The 4,492-nt window shown below is 55.7% G+C and overlaps 1 pseudogene; it reads right to left on the minus strand.

The window, feature by feature from the left end:
• Positions 1–2,713: 2,713 nt before the first annotated feature.
• LOC133052930 (EOLA-like protein) lies at positions 2,714–4,075 on the minus strand (annotated as a pseudogene).
• Positions 4,076–4,492: the final 417 nt, after the last annotated feature.

A 4,492-nucleotide genomic window follows, 5' to 3' on the forward strand; every position in this document is an offset into this window, starting at 1 on the left:
CCAGAGAGCTTTTTTGGGGCACCCCAACCCTGGTCTGAGGCCCTTCTGCCCTGAGCATTCAATGCTTGGGTAGAGAATGCTCCTGAGCTAAACTGACTCCATGGCTAGTCAGAGTTCTCAGGAGGCATGGGCAGCCCTGCTGGCCCCATCAACTGACAGGGAGCCCACAGCAGGGGACCCCCATGATTACTCCCCGGTTCCAAACGTGGATTCAAGGGAGGCTTTGGAGAAGCAGGGTGACCAACCTGAGAGCCCAGACCCGGGCTCCCGAGTATACTTGACCCCACAGGGCCCCAACCCAGAAATGGTCAACAAGGAAGATAACAACACCATCCTTGGGCTGTCCTTCCCCAGGAAGCTCTGGATGATCATGGAGGATGCGGCCTTCACCTCTGTGCACTGCAGCGACAAGGGAGACACTGTGGTCATTGAGGCAAATCTCTTCCAGACGGCGGTCCTCCAGCTCAGGGGCGCAGACCAGATCTCCAAGACAGACAGCATCAAGAGCTTCATCCGTGAAATGAACCTGTATGGGTTCAGTAAAATCTGCCCTTCGAGGTGCTCTGCAGAGAAGAAGAAGCTGATGGTAAGGTAGAAAGCCCTCCTGGGGAGACTAGACTAGATGAGCTGAGTGCTGGACAGGTTTCATTTCCCAGAAGAACATTGTTATCATGAGAGGGTAGTTAAGGAAAGAGGAGGAAGCAGGGTCTGTCATGTTCCACCACCCCCATTAGACAGGATCCACAGGGGTGACTCCAGACCCTGCAGGGCCACTTGATGCCAGGGACCACCAGTAACACCTTAAGTGAGGCTGGCCCCAGGGGAGCTCTAGGGAACAGCGTGCTAGGGCCTCATAACCTGCCGGGAATGAAGAGACCTTGTCTCCATACTTAGGCATGGCCAGGATGGTGGTAGGGAGGAGGGTGGTGAGGAAGGCTCTTCTCGCCCTTGCTGTCTAAAGTAATTCATTTCCTTTCAGATCTATTGAAACTTCAACTTTCAGAGAGACAAGCCTCTCCTCCTGCAGAACATCTGGAGGAAAGGTGACCCTCAGCCCACCACCAGCGCAACAACCACCCCAAAGAGAAAGAAGCGAGCGGTGGAGACCAGATGCTCTCCTCAATTCCATCATGAGTTCACCCAAGAGACGGACAAGAACGCCCAGAATGGAACCCCAGAAACCCCCAGCCTGCACTCATTTCTGTTCTCTGGCCTTTGATCTGTGTGCAATCAAGCCAGGTGGGCCAGGGGAAACCATCTCCCCAGAGAGCAGGGTGGCCCCAGTGACGAGGGCATGTCCAGCAATGCCACGTCTGTACCCCTGGCTACTGCTGGAAGGGAGGAAGCAGGGGAACTGACCGACAGCCCCCTGGAGTACCCAAGTTACAATTTGGTGATGGCTGTGTACAAGACCTTTTACTCCACCATGATGGCAGCCCTTTCAGTCATGGCCCCAGATGAGGCCTCTGAGGCGGAGGAGTATTAGGGAGAGTCCTCAGATTACAAGGGTGCCCTCCGTGAGTAACTCAAGCACAAACAAAATTCCTGAGCTTCCAGAACCCTAGGGACACTCAAAATCACTCTCTTGTAATAAAAAAAAATTGATTTATGTTCTAATAAATTAAAGTGAAACTCTGTGGGAGTAAAGTATCAAACGAGAACTGCGAGTCTGTGTTCTTTATATTTGTCCATGTGATTCACACTGCACAGGATGAGCCCAATGAGGCTGCAAGCCCATGCCCCAGGCAGGCTTCAGTCTGGTCCCCATGGTCCCTTTTTCCTGAAGCAGCAACATTTCACATGCTCAGCCAAGAGTGTGGTTGCTGAGTTGAGTGCAGAGGCCAGCACAGGATGGGCTTGTTCTTGGACCTTGGTTCCTGACAGTGGGGGTGTCACTTTCCATGAGTCATGCATCCTGAAGTGGAAGGTGCTCCTCAAGGATCCCCCGATGATACCACAAGTTTCTGATCAGCAGCTGAGCATCTCCAACCCTCGATCCATGGCCCTCCCTAAGATGCTCAGCAGATAATAGGGTCACTCACCCCACCCGCCAAGAGCCTTGCAAATGCATGACCCCAAACCCAAAGATAAGTACAAGGTTCCCACAAGGTGAAAACCAGTCCTTCTTGCTCTGCCCTCACAGCTGTATTGACGAGCCTGTGTTTGGATGTGATGCGTACAGGCAGCGTGTCCAACATGCAGGCCTTGTCTTGGCTCACAAGACAGTTTACAGCAGGGCAAGGGTCACCTGCAAGGACACACTGCAGCCTGTTTCTGGGCCTGTGGGCCTCTCTACCAGCCCGAGGCCTCGCTGTCTGCTTATGCTCAGCCTGCCCCCAGCCTTCCCCCATTACTCCCTGGGCACTGTTTGGACCAGAACAGAGAGGGGAAAACACTAACCGATTTCCTAACAACACGTTTCTCTCAACCCCCCAGATCCAGCAGAGCCAAAGTTAGTGGCAACACTAGCATTCTGTAAAGGTCAAAGGCCCAGAAACTCTCACTGAGTCCAGAGCAGCACCACATGAGGGGAGTCCCTGCCCCGGGCCCCACACCAAGTGGGCACCACAGGGCATGACTGATTCAAACACAACCAGATGCGCATGTCCAGGGTGGGGTGGGAACTCAGGGTGTCACCATGTGCTGATCTCTCAGTCACCTCCCTTTTGAGAGCCCAGTCTGGACAGGACTCCTGCCCAAAGGGGTTCCGGTGCTAGGGGATGTCCACCTGGAAGATGTCCCTCCCACCCCTCCCTGGCAAGGCCTGCAACAGCCAGCGGGATTTGGCGAGCACAGTCATTTACTTCTGTCGCAGGTCGGGTAGCAGGGCTTGAATCTCCAGCTCTTCCACCTCGTCGGGACCTAGGTTTTCTGGGCATAGAAAAGTGTCCCCAGTGTCCACAAGACCTGTGTGCAAAGACAGGAGACAGAAAGAGAACAGGGTCATTCAAAGCCGTGCCTCCTAGAGACGAAGACCGTATCATGGAGGGGACGCGAGGTGAATTGGGTCCTCTGGCTGAGCAATTCAGACTGGCTCACCTTGGCAAAGGGAATTCAGGGCAAGACCAAGCGAGGGAGGGAGCAAAATGAAACGGAGAGGCCTGGTGCTCCAGGAACCCACCAGGCCACGGGGAGCTCTCAGTCTGCCCACTGAAGGCCGCAGGGACAGAGCAGGAGGGCCCCGGTGGGGAGCCTGTGAACATCAGGTCCCCAAACGTTTTGCCAGCAGACAGGTGTTGCTGTGGGGCCTCACCGCTGGGGAGTCAGGGGACTTGCTCAGGCCCGGCCGCAGGCAGTGGGGGTGGAACTGCCTGGGTTCCCAGGCTGGGTGCTGTGCTGCCTCTCATGGTCTCTGCTGGGCACACACACGTGGGGACACACATACACACACACGTGGGGACACACACACACACGTGGGGACACACACACACGTGGGGACACACACACACACGTGGGGACACACACACACGTGGGGACACACACACACATGGGGACACACACACACACGTGGGGACACACACACACACATGGGGACACACACACACACGTGGGGACACACACACACACACACACAGAGGCAAGTGCCACGTACAGACCTGGATGTGCCTCTGCCTCAGAGCACAAATGAGGACTGAGGCCCAGAGTGGTGGTCAGGGAACCCAGCCACCGTCTCCCAGCCCAGGCACCCTCTCTGTCCCTCTGAAGAACTCTCAGTCCCCTCTACACCCCACCAACTGGTTCAACAGAAAACAAATGATCACAACCTGGCTGAGATCCAGGGCAGCACCGCAGCCAGGCAGTGCAGGGCAGGGCATCACTTGCCCACAATCACTGTGCAGCCAAACTTGTCCCCATCCCACAGCAAGGCCTGGATCTGGGCGGGGCTCACCCCCAACCTCTTCTTCAGCAGCTCCCACCAGGCCACGTACTCCCAGTCCCCGGTGCACCATGTGGACAGCCAGGGTACAGTGCTGGGTCTACATAGCATGGGCCACCATTGTATCTCCAGGGTCTTGACACTCTTTAAGACGAAACCTGCAAAATGCTGTCAGAAGGACAGACAGCTAAACTTCATCTCCCAGGGCTCCCAGGGCTCCCAGGGCCTCTTGTTGCTGCAGATATACAGAACCACAAAGGTCTGGAGCTTGATACAGCAGTCTCCAAGCTCACAGCCCTGGGCTGGACCTCAGCCCTATGAACCTGAGCTTCCTTCAAGCCTGCTGACACAAAATGGGGGATGGTGGTCAGAGAGGGCTGACTCCTTCCATCTGTCTCCACATGGTCTGCTGACAGGTGGATGGTGACCCAGAGGACACATCCATCACATGGAGATGATGGGGAGGTCAGGAAGGAGGACGAGATAGCAGGAGAGAGGCACGTGGTGAGTTCCAAGACAGAGGGCCCCAAAACACTGGGAGCATTGAGGAGGGAGGGCAAGTCCCTGGCTTCACAGCCCAGAGGCTGGGCTCTGGTCCTCTCCCAGCACAGACAG

This window comes from Dama dama, chromosome X (assembly GCF_033118175.1).
Source record: "Dama dama isolate Ldn47 chromosome X, ASM3311817v1, whole genome shotgun sequence".
Taxonomy (NCBI): Eukaryota; Metazoa; Chordata; class Mammalia; order Artiodactyla; family Cervidae; genus Dama; species Dama dama.